General features: G+C 44.1%; 6 non-coding genes and 11 pseudogenes across 6 annotated transcripts; all 17 read right to left on the bottom strand.

The window, feature by feature from the left end:
* Nucleotides 1-659: 659 nt before the first annotated feature.
* On the bottom strand, nt 660-777 carry LOC140019391 (5S ribosomal RNA; annotated as a pseudogene).
* A 411-nt stretch (nt 778-1,188) lies between these two features.
* Nucleotides 1,189-1,307, bottom strand: LOC140017226 (5S ribosomal RNA). The gene has a single exon (XR_011823539.1). It is a non-coding gene; the product is annotated as a 5S ribosomal RNA (ribosomal RNA).
* Nucleotides 1,308-2,234: 927 nt separating this feature from the next.
* Nucleotides 2,235-2,352, bottom strand: LOC140018551 (5S ribosomal RNA; annotated as a pseudogene).
* Nucleotides 2,353-2,763: 411 nt separating this feature from the next.
* LOC140017871 (5S ribosomal RNA) lies at nt 2,764-2,882 on the bottom strand. Its single transcript, XR_011824177.1, has one exon. It is a non-coding gene; the product is annotated as a 5S ribosomal RNA (ribosomal RNA).
* Nucleotides 2,883-3,809: 927 nt separating this feature from the next.
* On the bottom strand, nt 3,810-3,927 carry LOC140019390 (5S ribosomal RNA; annotated as a pseudogene).
* A 411-nt stretch (nt 3,928-4,338) lies between these two features.
* LOC140017215 (5S ribosomal RNA) lies at nt 4,339-4,457 on the bottom strand. Its single transcript, XR_011823528.1, has one exon. It is a non-coding gene; the product is annotated as a 5S ribosomal RNA (ribosomal RNA).
* Nucleotides 4,458-5,384: 927 nt separating this feature from the next.
* On the bottom strand, nt 5,385-5,502 carry LOC140019389 (5S ribosomal RNA; annotated as a pseudogene).
* A 925-nt stretch (nt 5,503-6,427) lies between these two features.
* On the bottom strand, nt 6,428-6,545 carry LOC140019388 (5S ribosomal RNA; annotated as a pseudogene).
* A 411-nt stretch (nt 6,546-6,956) lies between these two features.
* On the bottom strand, nt 6,957-7,075 carry LOC140017204 (5S ribosomal RNA). Its single transcript, XR_011823517.1, has one exon. It is a non-coding gene; the product is annotated as a 5S ribosomal RNA (ribosomal RNA).
* Nucleotides 7,076-8,002: 927 nt separating this feature from the next.
* On the bottom strand, nt 8,003-8,120 carry LOC140019387 (5S ribosomal RNA; annotated as a pseudogene).
* A 925-nt stretch (nt 8,121-9,045) lies between these two features.
* LOC140019386 (5S ribosomal RNA) lies at nt 9,046-9,163 on the bottom strand (annotated as a pseudogene).
* Nucleotides 9,164-10,088: 925 nt separating this feature from the next.
* LOC140019385 (5S ribosomal RNA) lies at nt 10,089-10,206 on the bottom strand (annotated as a pseudogene).
* A 411-nt stretch (nt 10,207-10,617) lies between these two features.
* Nucleotides 10,618-10,736, bottom strand: LOC140017193 (5S ribosomal RNA). Its single transcript, XR_011823506.1, has one exon. It is a non-coding gene; the product is annotated as a 5S ribosomal RNA (ribosomal RNA).
* A 927-nt stretch (nt 10,737-11,663) lies between these two features.
* LOC140018550 (5S ribosomal RNA) lies at nt 11,664-11,781 on the bottom strand (annotated as a pseudogene).
* Nucleotides 11,782-12,707: 926 nt separating this feature from the next.
* Nucleotides 12,708-12,825, bottom strand: LOC140019384 (5S ribosomal RNA; annotated as a pseudogene).
* A 411-nt stretch (nt 12,826-13,236) lies between these two features.
* LOC140017182 (5S ribosomal RNA) lies at nt 13,237-13,355 on the bottom strand. The gene has a single exon (XR_011823495.1). It is a non-coding gene; the product is annotated as a 5S ribosomal RNA (ribosomal RNA).
* A 927-nt stretch (nt 13,356-14,282) lies between these two features.
* LOC140018549 (5S ribosomal RNA) lies at nt 14,283-14,400 on the bottom strand (annotated as a pseudogene).
* Nucleotides 14,401-14,690: the final 290 nt, after the last annotated feature.

Raw genomic sequence — 14,690 nt, 5'->3', positions numbered from 1 at the left:
GTACCGTTCCTGACTTGTCTCGCGCCTTCAGATCCGCCTTCATGCTTCGATGAGAAGCAAAATATAAAGCAATCGTTCCGACGGAGCTAAATTACTACAGCATAAAGAACGAAGGGAAAATTTGGATTTCGAAACAAAAAAGGGAGGGGTGCAACACGAGGATTTCCCAGGAGGTCACCTAGGGGTGTCAACGGGCCGGGTCCGGGCCGGAATTCATTATTCCGGACCCGGACTCGGAGCCGACCCGTTTACCCGACGGGTCTTTTATTCGGTGTTCCGGATCCGGACCCGGCGAGTCTCGGATCCGGGTCGGGTCTACCCGAACAAATTTGCCAAAATTTATAATTTCTAACAAAAAAGAGAAAAAGATATATTTGTAAACTAATTTCTAGCTAATGCAAAGAAAAAACCAAATAAGAAAATAAATCAAATTGATTTTACTCAAATACATCATCCTAATCAAATTATATTGATAATATATATTTTTTATAAATTATTAAATCATTTATATCCGGATCCGGGTCTAGTACGGGTCGGAATACTATATTCCGTATCCGACCCGTTTTTTTGTTTGAAAAAACGGATCCGGATCCGAATAACGGAATTAAATCCCTACCCATACCAGCAAAAATTTCAGGGATCCGATCCGGATCCGGGTGTAGACCCGACCCGTTGACCGGCCTAGGGTCACCCATCCTAGTACTACTGTCGCCCAAGCACGCTTAACTTCGAAGTTCTGATGGGATCCGGTGCATTAGTGCTGGTATGATCGCACCCGCCATGTTCCTTTCGCTTTATTCTTTTAAACTTCCACGTCCTGTGAAGCAGTTTGGCTTTTCTGGACCCGAATTCATTCTAAGCGTCAATTCATGAATTTCCTCTCATCCTTTTATTTATTTACTTTTATATTTTTTTCTTGTTGCTTTGCACCTTTTTTTTCCCTCGTCGCACAACTCTCAATTATCCTGAAATTGATCCTTCACGCTTGCGCTTATACATTTGCGCCGACAACTTTGACCGACGATCCCGGCTTCGATCCAGCCGTACCGTTCCTGACTTGTCTCGCGCCTTCAGATCCGCCTTCATGCTTCGATAAGAAGCAAAATATAAAGCAATCGTTCCGACGGAGCTAAATTACTACAGCATAAAGAACGAAGGGGAAATTTGGATTTCGAAACAAAAAAGGGAGGGGTGCAACACGAGGACTTCCCAGGGGGTCACCCATCCTAGTACTACTCTCGCCCAAGCACGCTTAACTTCGGAGTTCTGATGGGATCCGGTGCATTAGTGCTGGTATGATCGCACCCACCATGTTCCTTTCGTTTTATTCTTTTAAACTGCCCCGTCCTGTGAAGCAGTGTGGCTTTTCTGGACCCGAATTCATTTTAAGCGTCAATTCAAGAATTTCCCCTCATCCTTTTATTTATTTACTTTTACATTTTTTTCTTGTTGATTTGCACCATTTTTTTTTCCCTCGTCGCGCAACTCTCAATTATCCTGAAATTGATCCTTCACGCTTGCACTTATACATTTGCGCCGACAACTTTGACCGACGATCCGGGCTTCGATCCAGCCGTACCGTTCCTGACTTGTCTCGCGCCTTCAGATCCGCCTTCATGCTTCGATGAGAAGCAAAATATAAAGCAATCGTTCCGACGGAGCTAAATTACTACAGCATAAAGAACGAAGGGAAAATTTGGATTTCGAAACAAAAAAGGGAGGGGTGCAACACGAGGATTTCCCAGGGGGTCACCTAGGGGTGTCAACGGGCCGGGTCCGGGCCGGAATTCATTATTCCGGACCCGGACCCGGATCCGACCCGTTTACCCGACGGGTCTTTTATTCTGTGTTCCGGATCCGGACCCGGCGAGTCTCGGATCCGGGTCGGGTCTACCCGAACAAATTTGCCAAAATTTATAATTTCTAACAAAAAAGAGAAAAAAATATATTTGTAAACTAATTTCTAACTAATGCAAAGAAAAAACCAAATAAGAAAATAAATCAAATTGATTTTACTCAAATACATCATCCTAATCAAATTATATTGATAATATATATTTTTTATAAATTATTAAATCATTTATATCCGGATCCGGGTCTAATACGGGTCGGAATACTATATTCCGTATCCGACCCGTTTTTTTGTTTGAAAAAACGGATCCGGATCCGGATAACGGAATTAAATCCCTACCCATACCCGAAAAAATTTCAGCGATCCGATCCGGATCCGGGTCTAGACCCGACCCGTTGACAGGCCTAGGGTCACCCATCCTAGTACTACTGTCGCCCAAGCACGCTTAACTTCGGAGTTCTGATGGGATCCGGTGCATTAGTGCTGGTATGATCGCACCCGCCATGTTCCTTTCGCTTTATTCTTTTAAACTGCCACGTCCTGTGAAGCAGTTTGGCTTTTCTGGACCCGAATTCATTCTAAGCGTCAATTCATGAATTTCCTCTCATCCTTTTATTTATTTACTTTTATATTTTTTTCTTGTTGCTTTGCACCTTTTTTTTCCCTCGTCGCACAACTCTCAATTATCCTGAAATTGATCCTTCACGCTTGCGCTTATACATTTGCGCCGACAACTTTGACCGACGATCCGGGCTTCGATCCAGCCGTACCGTTCCTGACTTGTCTCGCGCCTTCAGATCCGCCTTCATGCTTCGATGAGAAGCAAAATATCAAGCAATCGTTCCGACGGAGCTAAATTACTACAGCATAAAGAACGAAGGGGAAATTTGGATTTCGAAACAAAAAAGGGAGGGGTGCAACAAGAGGACTTCCCAGGGGGTCACCCATCCTAGTACTACTCTCGCCCAAGCACGCTTAACTTCGGAGTTCTGATGGGATCCGGTGCATTAGTGCTGGTATGATCGCACCCGCCATGTTCCTTTCGCTTTATTCTTTTAAACTGCCCCGTCCTGTGAAGCAGTGTGGCTTTTCTGGACCCGAATTCATTTTAAGCGTCAATTCAAGAATTTCCCCTCATCCTTTTATTTATTTACTTTTACATTTTTTTCTTGTTGATTTGCACCATTTTTTTTTCCCTCGTCGCGCAACTCTCAATTATCCTGAAATTGATCCTTCACGCTTGCGCTTATACATTTGCGCCGACAACTTTGACCGACGATCCGGGCTTCGATCCAGCCGTACCGTTCCTGACTTGTCTCGCGCCTTCAGATCCGCCTTCATGCTTCGATGAGAAGCAAAATATAAAGCAATCGTTCCGACGGAGCTAAATTACTACAGCATAAAGAACGAAGGGAAAATTTGGATTTCGAAACAAAAAAGGGAGGGGTGCAACACGAGGATTTCCCAGGGGGTCACCTAGGGGTGTCAACGGGCCGGGTCCGGGCCGGAATTCATTATTCCGGACCCGGACCCGGAGCCGACCCGTTTACCCGACGGGTCTTTTATTCGGTGTTCCGGATCCGGACCCGGCGAGTCTCGGATCCGGGTCGGGTCTACCCGAACAAATTTGCCAAAATTTATAATTTCTAACAAAAAAGAGAAAAAGATATATTTGTAAACTAATTTCTAGCTAATGCAAAGAAAAAACCAAATAAGAAAATAAATCAAATTGATTTTACTCAAATACATCATCCTAATCAAATTATATTGATAATATATATTTTTTATAAATTATTAAATCATTTATATCCGAATCCGGGTCTAATACGGGTCGGAATACTATATTCCGTATCCGACCCGTTTTTTTGTTTGAAAAAACGGATCCGGATCCGGATAACGGAATTAAATCCCTACCCATACCCGCAAAAATTTCAGGGATCCGATCCGGATCCGGGTGTAGACCCGACCCGTTGACCGGCCTAGGGTCACCCATCCTAGTACTACTGTCGCCCAAGCACGCTTAACTTCGAAGTTCTGATGGGATCCGGTGCATTAGTGCTGGTATGATCGCACCCGCCATGTTCCTTTCGCTTTATTCTTTTAAACTGCCACGTACTGTGAAGCAGTTTGGCTTTTCTGGACCCGAATTCATTCTAAGCGTCAATTCATGAATTTCCTCTCATCCTTTTATTTATTTACTTTTATATTTTTTTCTTGTTGCTTTGCACCTTTTTTTTCCCTCGTCGCACAACTCTCAATTATCCTGAAATTGATCCTTCACGCTTGCGCTTATACATTTGCGCCGACAACTTTGACCGACGATCCGGGCTTCGATCCAGCCGTACCGTTCCTGACTTGTCTCGCGCCTTCAGATCCGCCTTCATGCTTCGATAAGAAGCAAAATATAAAGCAATCGTTCCGACGGAGCTAAATTACTACAGCATAAAGAACGAAGGGGAAATTTGGATTTCGAAACAAAAAAGGGAGGGGTGCAACACGAGGACTTCCCAGGGGGTCACCCATCCTAGTACTACTCTCGCCCAAGCACGCTTAACTTCGGAGTTCTGATGGGATCCGGTGCATTAGTGCTGGTATGATCGCACCCGCCATGTTCCTTTCGCTTTATTCTTTTAAACTGCCCCGTCCTGTGAAGCAGTGTGGCTTTTCTGGACCCGAATTCATTTTAAGCGTCAATTCAAGAATTTCCCCTCATCCTTTTATTTATTTACTTTTACATTTTTTTCTTGTTGATTTGCACCATTTTTTTTTCCCTCGTCGCGCAACTCTCAATTATCCTGAAATTGATCCTTCACGCTTGCGCTTATACATTTGCGCCGACAACTTTGACCGACGATCCGGGCTTCGATCCAGCCGTACCGTTCCTGACTTGTCTCGCGCCTTCAGATCCGCCTTCATGCTTCGATGAGAAGCAAAATATAAAGCAATCGTTCCGACGGAGCTAAATTACTACAGCATAAAGAACGAAGGGAAAATTTGGATTTCGAAACAAAAAAGGGAGGGGTGCAACACGAGGATTTCCCAGGGGGTCACCTAGGGGTGTCAACGGGCCGGGTCCGGGCCGGAATTCATTATTCCGGACCCGGACCCGGAGCCGACCCGTTTACCCGACGGGTCTTTTATTCGGTGTTCCGGATCCGGACCCGGCGAGTCTCGGATCCGGGTCGGGTCTACCCGAACAAATTTGCCAAAATTTATAATTTCTAACAAAAAAGAGAAAAAGATATATTTGTAAACTAATTTCTAGCTAATGCAAAGAAAAAACCAAATAAGAAAATAAATCAAATTGATTTTACTCAAATACATCATCCTAATCAAATTATATTGATAATATATATTTTTTATAAATTATTAAATCATTTATATCCGGATCCGGGTCTAATACGGGTCGGAATACTATATTCCGTATCCGACCCGTTTTTTTGTTTGAAAAAACGGATCCGGATCCGGATAACGGAATTAAATCCCTACCCATACCCGCAAAAATTTCAGGGATCCGATCCGGATCCGGGTGTAGACCCGACCCGTTGACCGGCCTAGGGTCACCCATCCTAGTACTACTGTCGCCCAAGCACGCTTAACTTCGAAGTTCTGATGGGATCCGGTGCATTAGTGCTGGTATGATCGCACCCGCCATGTTCCTTTCGCTTTATTCTTTTAAACTGCCACGTCCTGTGAAGCAGTTTGGCTTTTCTGGACCCGAATTCATTCTAAGCGTCAATTCATGAATTTCCTCTCATCCTTTTATTTATTTACTTTTATATTTTTTTCTTGTTGCTTTGCACCTTTTTTTTCCCTCGTCGCACAACTCTCAATTATCCTGAAATTGATCCTTCACGCTTGCGCTTATGCATTTGCGCCGACAACTTTGACCGACGATCCGGGCTTCGATCCAGCCGTACCGTTCCTGACTTGTCTCGCGCCTTCAGATCCGCCTTCATGCTTCGATGAGAAGCAAAATATAAAGCAATCGTTCCGACGGAGCTAAATTACTACAGCATAAAGAACGAAGGGAAAATTTGGATTTCGAAACAAAAAAGGGAGGGGTGCAACACGAGGATTTCCCAGGGGGTCACCTAGGGGTGTCAACGGGCCGGGTCCGGGCCGGAATTCATTATTCCGGACCCGGACCCGGATCCGACCCGTTTACCCGACGGGTCTTTTATTCGGTGTTCCGGATCCGGACCCGGCGAGTCTCGGATCCGGGTCGGGTCTACCCGAACAAATTTGCCAAAATTTATAATTTCTAACAAAAAAGAGAAAAAGATATATTTGTAAACTAATTTCTAGCTAATGCAAAGAAAAAACCAAATAAGAAAATAAATCAAATTGATTTTACTCAAATACATCATCCTAATCAAATTATATTGATAATATATATTTTTTATAAATTATTAAATCATTTATATCCGGATCCGGGTCTAGTACGGGTCGGAATACTATATTCCGTATCCGACCCGTTTTTTTGTTTGAAAAAACGGATCCGGATCCGGATAACGGAATTAAATCCCTACCCATACCAGCAAAAATTTCAGGGATCCGATCCGGATCCGGGTGTAGACCCGACCCGTTGACCGGCCTAGGGTCACCCATCCTAGTACTACTGTCGCCCAAGCACGCTTAACTTCGAAGTTCTGATGGGATCCGGTGCATTAGTGCTGGTATGATCGCACCCGCCATGTTCCTTTCGCTTTATTCTTTTAAACTGCCACGTCCTGTGAAGCAGTTTGGCTTTTCTGGACCCGAATTCATTCTAAGCGTCAATTCATGAATTTCCTCTCATCCTTTTATTTATTTACTTTTATATTTTTTTCTTGTTGCTTTGCACCTTTTTTTTCCCTCGTCGCACAACTCTCAATTATCCTGAAATTGATCCTTCACGCTTGCGCTTATACATTTGCGCCGACAACTTTGACCGACGATCCGGGCTTCGATCCAGCCGTACCGTTCCTGACTTGTCTCGCGCCTTCAGATCCGCCTTCATGCTTCGATAAGAAGCAAAATATAAAGCAATCGTTCCGACGGAGCTAAATTACTACAGCATAAAGAACGAAGGGGAAATTTGGATTTCGAAACAAAAAAGGGAGGGGTGCAACACGAGGACTTCCCAGGGGGTCACCCATCCTAGTACTACTCTCGCCCAAGCACGCTTAACTTCGGAGTTCTGATGGGATCCGGTGCATTAGTGCTGGTATGATCGCACCCGCCATGTTCCTTTCGCTTTATTCTTTTAAACTGCCCCGTCCTGTGAAGCAGTGTGGCTTTTCTGGACCCGAATTCATTTTAAGCGTCAATTCAAGAATTTCCCCTCATCCTTTTATTTATTTACTTTTACATTTTTTTCTTGTTGATTTGCACCATTTTTTTTTCCCTCGTCGCGCAACTCTCAATTATCCTGAAATTGATCCTTCACGCTTGCGCTTATACATTTGCGCCGACAACTTTGACCGACGATCCGGGCTTCGATCCAGCCGTACCGTTCCTGACTTGTCTCGCGCCTTCAGATCCGCCTTCATGCTTCGATGAGAAGCAAAATATAAAGCAATCGTTCCGACGGAGCTAAATTACTACAGCATAAAGAACGAAGGGAAAATTTGGATTTCGAAACAAAAAAGGGAGGGGTGCAACACGAGGATTTCCCAGGGGGTCACCTAGGGGTGTCAACGGGCCGGGTCCGGGCCGGAATTCATTATTCCGGACCCGGACCCGGAGCCGACCCGTTTACCCGACGGGTCTTTTATTCGGTGTTCCGGATCCGGACCCGGCGAGTCTCGGATCCGGGTCGGGTCTACCCGAACAAATTTGCCAAAATTTATAATTTCTAACAAAAAAGAGAAAAAAATATATTTGTAAACTAATTTCTAACTAATGCAAAGAAAAAACCAAATAAGAAAATAAATCAAATTGATTTTACTCAAATACATCATCCTAATCAAATTATATTGATAATATATATTTTTTATAAATTATTAAATCATTTATATCCGGATCCGGGTCTAGTACGGGTCGGAATACTATATTCCGTATCCGACCCGTTTTTTTGTTTGAAAAAACGGATCCGGATCCGGATAACGGAATTAAATCCCTACCCATACCAGCAAAAATTTCAGGGATCCGATCCGGATCCGGGTGTAGACCCGACCCGTTGACCGGCCTAGGGTCACCCATCCTAGTACTACTGTCGCCCAAGCACGCTTAACTTCGAAGTTCTGATGGGATCCGGTGCATTAGTGCTGGTATGATCGCACCCGCCATGTTCCTTTCGCTTTATTCTTTTAAACCGCCACGTCCTGTGAAGCAGTTTGGCTTTTCTGGACCCGAATTCATTCTAAGCGTCAATTCATGAATTTCCTCTCATCCTTTTATTTATTTACTTTTATATTTTTTTCTTGTTGCTTTGCACCTTTTTTTTCCCTCGTCGCACAACTCTCAATTATCCTGAAATTGATCCTTCACGCTTGCGCTTATGCATTTGCGCCGACAACTTTGACCGACGATCCGGGCTTCGATCCAGCCGTACCGTTCCTGACTTGTCTCGCGCCTTCAGATCCGCCTTCATGCTTCGATGAGAAGCAAAATATAAAGCAATCGTTCCGACGGAGCTAAATTACTACAGCATAAAGAACGAAGGGAAAATTTGGATTTCGAAACAAAAAAGGGAGGGGTGCAACACGAGGATTTCCCAGGGGGTCACCTAGGGGTGTCAACGGGCCGGGTCCGGGCCGGAATTCATTATTCCGGACCCGGACCCGGATCCGACCCGTTTACCCGACGGGTCTTTTATTCGGTGTTCCGGATCCGGACCCGGCGAGTCTCGGATCCGGGTCGGGTCTACCCGAACAAATTTGCCGAAATTTATAATTTCTAACAAAAAAGAGAAAAAGATATATTTGTAAACAAATTTCTAGCTAATGCAAAGAAAAAACCAAATAAGAAAATAAATCAAATTGATTTTACTCAAATACATCATCCTAATCAAATTATATTGATAATATATATTTTTTATAAATTATTAAATCATTTATATCCGGATCCGGGTCTAATACGGGTCGGAATACTATATTCCGTATCCGACCCGTTTTTTTGTTTGAAAAAACGGATCCGGATCCGGATAACGGAATTAAATCCCTACCCATACCCGCAAAAATTTCAGGGATCCGATCCGGATCCGGGTGTAGACCCGACCCGTTGACCGGCCTAGGGTCACCCATCCTAGTACTACTGTCGCCCAAGCACGCTTAACTTCGAAGTTCTGATGGGATCCGGTGCATTAGTGCTGGTATGATCGCACCCGCCATGTTCCTTTCGCTTTATTCTTTTAAACCGCCACGTCCTGTGAAGCAGTTTGGCTTTTCTGGACCCGAATTCATTCTAAGCGTCAATTCATGAATTTCCTCTCATCCTTTTATTTATTTACTTTTATATTTTTTTCTTGTTGCTTTGCACCTTTTTTTTCCCTCGTCGCACAACTCTCAATTATCCTGAAATTGATCCTTCACGCTTGCGCTTATGCATTTGCGCCGACAACTTTGACCGACGATCCGGGCTTCGATCCAGCCGTACCGTTCCTGACTTGTCTCGCGCCTTCAGATCCGCCTTCATGCTTCGATGAGAAGCAAAATATAAAGCAATCGTTCCGACGGAGCTAAATTACTACAGCATAAAGAACGAAGGGAAAATTTGGATTTCGAAACAAAAAAGGGAGGGGTGCAACACGAGGATTTCCCAGGGGGTCACCTAGGGGTGTCAACGGGCCGGGTCCGGGCCGGAATTCATTATTCCGGACCCGGACCCGGATCCGACCCGTTTACCCGACGGGTCTTTTATTCGGTGTTCCGGATCCGGACCCGGCGAGTCTCGGATCCGGGTCGGGTCTACCCGAACAAATTTGCCAAAATTTATAATTTCTAACAAAAAAGAGAAAAAGATATATTTGTAAACTAATTTCTAGCTAATGCAAAGAAAAAACCAAATAAGAAAATAAATCAAATTGATTTTACTCAAATACATCATCCTAATCAAATTATATTGATAATATATATTTTTTATAAATTATTAAATCATTTATATCCGGATCCGGGTCTAGTACGGGTCGGAATACTATATTCCGTATCCGACCCGTTTTTTTGTTTGAAAAAACGGATCCGGATCCGGATAACGGAATTAAATCCCTACCCATACCAGCAAAAATTTCAGGGATCCGATCCGGATCCGGGTGTAGACCCGACCCGTTGACCGGCCTAGGGTCACCCATCCTAGTACTACTGTCGCCCAAGCACGCTTAACTTCGAAGTTCTGATGGGATCCGGTGCATTAGTGCTGGTATGATCGCACCCGCCATGTTCCTTTCGCTTTATTCTTTTAAACTGCCACGTCCTGTGAAGCAGTTTGGCTTTTCTGGACCCGAATTCATTCTAAGCGTCAATTCATGAATTTCCTCTCATCCTTTTATTTATTTACTTTTATATTTTTTTCTTGTTGCTTTGCACCTTTTTTTTCCCTCGTCGCACAACTCTCAATTATCCTGAAATTGATCCTTCACGCTTGCGCTTATACATTTGCGCCGACAACTTTGACCGACGATCCGGGCTTCGATCCAGCCGTACCGTTCCTGACTTGTCTCGCGCCTTCAGATCCGCCTTCATGCTTCGATAAGAAGCAAAATATAAAGCAATCGTTCCGACGGAGCTAAATTACTACAGCATAAAGAACGAAGGGGAAATTTGGATTTCGAAACAAAAAAGGGAGGGGTGCAACACGAGGACTTCCCAGGGGGTCACCCATCCTAGTACTACTCTCGCCCAAGCACGCTTAACTTCGGAGTTCTGATGGGATCCGGTGCATTAGTGCTGGTATGATCGCACCCGCCATGTTCCTTTCGCTTTATTCTTTTAAACTGCCCCGTCCTGTGAAGCAGTGTGGCTTTTCTGGACCCGAATTCATTTTAAGCGTCAATTCAAGAATTTCCCCTCATCCTTTTATTTATTTACTTTTACATTTTTTTCTTGTTGATTTGCACCATTTTTTTTTCCCTCGTCGCGCAACTCTCAATTATCCTGAAATTGATCCTTCACGCTTGCGCTTATACATTTGCGCCGACAACTTTGACCGACGATCCGGGCTTCGATCCAGCCGTACCGTTCCTGACTTGTCTCGCGCCTTCAGATCCGCCTTCATGCTTCGATGAGAAGCAAAATATAAAGCAATCGTTCCGACGGAGCTAAATTACTACAGCATAAAGAACGAAGGGAAAATTTGGATTTCGAAACAAAAAAGGGAGGGGTGCAACACGAGGATTTCCCAGGGGGTCACCTAGGGGTGTCAACGGGCCGGGTCCGGGCCGGAATTCATTATTCCGGACCCGGACCCGGAGCCGACCCGTTTACCCGACGGGTCGTTTATTCGGTGTTCCGGATCCGGACCCGGCGAGTCTCGGATCCGGGTCGGGTCTACCCGAACAAATTTGCCAAAATTTATAATTTCTAACAAAAAAGAGAAAAAAATATATTTGTAAACTAATTTCTAACTAATGCAAAGAAAAAACCAAATAAGAAAATAAATCAAATTGATTTTACTCAAATACATCATCCTAATCAAATTATATTGATAATATATATTTTTTATAAATTATTAAATCATTTATATCCGGATCCGGGTCTAATACGGGTCGGAATACTATATTCCGTATCCGACCCATTTTTTTGTTTGAAAAAACGGATCCGGATCCGGATAACGGAATTAAATCCCTACCCATACCCGAAAAAATTTCAGCGATCCGATCCGGATCCGGGTCTAGACCCGACCCGTTGACAGGCCTAGGGTCACCCATCCTAGTACTACTGTCGCCCAAGCACGCTTAACTTCGGAGTTCTGATGGGATCCGGTGCATTAGTGCTGGTATGATCGCACCCGCCATGTTCCTTTCGCTTTATTCTTTTAAACTGCCCCGTCCCGTGAAGCAGTGTGGCTTTTCTGGACCCGAATTCATTTTAAGCGTCAATTCAAGAATTTCCCCTCATCCTTTTATTTATTTACTTTTACATTTTTTTCTTGTTGATTTGCACCATTTTTTTTCCCTCGTCGCGCAACTCTCAATTATCCTGAAATTGATCCTTCACGCTTGCGCGTATACATTTGCGCCGACAACTTTGACCGACGATCCGGGCTTCGATCCAGCCGTACCGTTCCTGACTTGTCTCGCGCCTTCAGATCCGCCTTCATGCTTCGATGAGAAGCAAAATATAAAGCAATCGTTCCGACGGAGCTAAATTACTACAGCATAAAGAACGAAGGGAAAATTTGGATTTCGAAACAAAAAAGGGAGGGGTGCAACACGAGGATTTCCCAGGGGGTCACCTAGGGGTGTCAACGGGCCGGGTCCGGGCCGGAATTCATTATTCCGGACCCGGACTCGGATCCGACCCGTTTACCCGACGGGTCTTTTATTCGGTGTTCCGGATCCGGACCCGGCGAGTCTCGGATCCGGGTCGGGTCTACCCGAACAAATTTGCCAAAATTTATAATTTCTAACAAAAAAGAGAAAAAGATATATTTGTAAACTAATTTCTAGCTAATGCAAAGAAAAAACCAAATAAGAAAATAAATCAAATTGATTTTACTCAAATACATCATCCTAATCAAATTATATTGATAATATATATTTTTTATAAATTATTAAATCATTTATATCCGGATCCGGGTCTAGTACGGGTCGGAATACTATATTCCGTATCCGACCCGTTTTTTTGTTTGAAAAAACGGATCCGGATCCGGATAACGGAATTAAATCCCTACCCATACCAGCAAAAATTTCAGGGATCCGATCCGGATCCGGGTGTAGACCCGACCCGTTGACCGGCCTAGGGTCACCCATCCTAGTACTACTGTCGCCCAAGCACGCTTAACTTCGAAGTTCTGATGGGATCCGGTGCATTAGTGCTGGTATGATCGCACCCGCCATGTTCCTTTCGCTTTATTCTTTTAAACTGCCACGTCCTGTGAAGCAGTTTGGCTTTTCTGGACCCGAATTCATTCTAAGCGTCAATTCATGAATTTCCTCTCATCCTTTTATTTATTTACTTTTATATTTTTTTCTTGTTGCTTTGCACCTTTTTTTTCCCTCGTCGAACAACTCTCAATTATCCTGAAATTGATCCTTCACGCTTGCGCTTATACATTTGCGCCGACAACTTTGACCGACGATCCGGGCTTCGATCCAGCCGTACCGTTCCTGACTTGTCTCGCGCCTTCAGATCCGCCTTCATGCTTCGATAAGAAGCAAAATAAAAAGCAATCGTTCCGACGGAGCTAAATTACTACAGCATAAAGAACGAAGGGGAAATTTGGATTTCGAAACAAAAAAGGGAGGGGTGCAACACGAGGACTTCCCAGGGGGTCACCCATCCTAGTACTACTCTCGCCCAAGCACGCTTAACTTCGGAGTTCTGATGGGATCCGGTGCATTAGTGCTGGTATGATCGCACCCGCCATGTTCCTTTCGCTTTATTCTTTTAAACTGCCCCGTCCTGTGAAGCAGTGTGGCTTTTCTGGACCCGAATTCATTTTAAGCGTCAATTCAAGAATTTCCCCTCATCCTTTTATTTATTTACTTTTACATTTTTTTCTTGTTGATTTGCACCATTTTTTTTTCCCTCGTCGCGCAACTCTCAATTATCCTGAAATTGATCCTTCACGCTTGCACTTATACATTTGCGCCGACAACTTTGACCGACGATCCGGGCTTCGATCCAGCCGTACCGTTCCTGACTTGTCTCGCGCCTTCAGATCCGCCTTCATGCTTCGATGAGAAGCAAAATATAAAGCAATCGTTCCGACGGAGCTAAATTACTACAGCATAAAGAACGAAGGGGAAATTTGGATTTCGAAACAAAAAAGGGAGGGGTGCAACACGAGGATTTCCCAGGGGGTCACCTAGGGGTGTCAACGGGCCGGGTCCGGGCCGGAATTCATTATTCCGGACCCGGACCCGGATCCGACCCGTTTACCCGACGGGTCTTTTATTCTGTGTTCCGGATCCGGACCCGGCGAGTCTCGGATCCGGGTCGGGTCTACCCGAACAAATTTGCCAAAATTTATAATTTCTAACAAAAAAGAGAAAAAAATATATTTGTAAACTAATTTCTAACTAATGCAAAGAAAAAACCAAATAAGAAAATAAATCAAATTGATTTTACTCAAATACATCATCCTAATCAAATTATATTGATAATATATATTTTTTATAAATTATTAAATCATTTATATCCGGATCCGGGTCTAATACGGGTCGGAATACTATATTCCGTATCCGACCCATTTTTTTGTTTGAAAAAACGGATCCGGATCCGGATAACGGAATTAAATCCCTACCCATACCCGAAAAAATTTCAGCGATCCGATCCGGATCCGTGTCTAGACCCGACCCGTTGACAGGCCTAGGGTCACCCATCCTAGTACTACTGTCGCCCAAGCACGCTTAACTTCGGAGTTCTGATGGGATCCGGTGCATTAGTGCTGGTATGATCGCACCCGCCATGTTCCTTTCGCTTTATTCTTTTAAACTGCCCCGTCCTGTGAAGCAGTGTGGCTTTTCTGGACCCGAATTCATTCTAAGCGTCAATTCAAGAATTTCCCCTCATCCTTTTATTTATTTACTTTTACATTTTTTTCTTGTTGATTTGCACCATTTTTTTTTCCCTCGTCGCGCAACTCTCAATTATCCTGAAATTGATTCTTCACGCTTGCGCTTATACATTTGCGCCGACAACTTTGACCGACGAACCGGGCTTCGATCCAGCCGTACCGTTCCTGACTTGTCTCG

Source organism: Coffea arabica, chromosome 11c (genome assembly GCF_036785885.1).
Source record: "Coffea arabica cultivar ET-39 chromosome 11c, Coffea Arabica ET-39 HiFi, whole genome shotgun sequence".
In the NCBI taxonomy this organism is placed as follows: Eukaryota; Viridiplantae; Streptophyta; class Magnoliopsida; order Gentianales; family Rubiaceae; genus Coffea; species Coffea arabica.
This window is presented reverse-complemented; position numbering and strand designations above follow the sequence as displayed.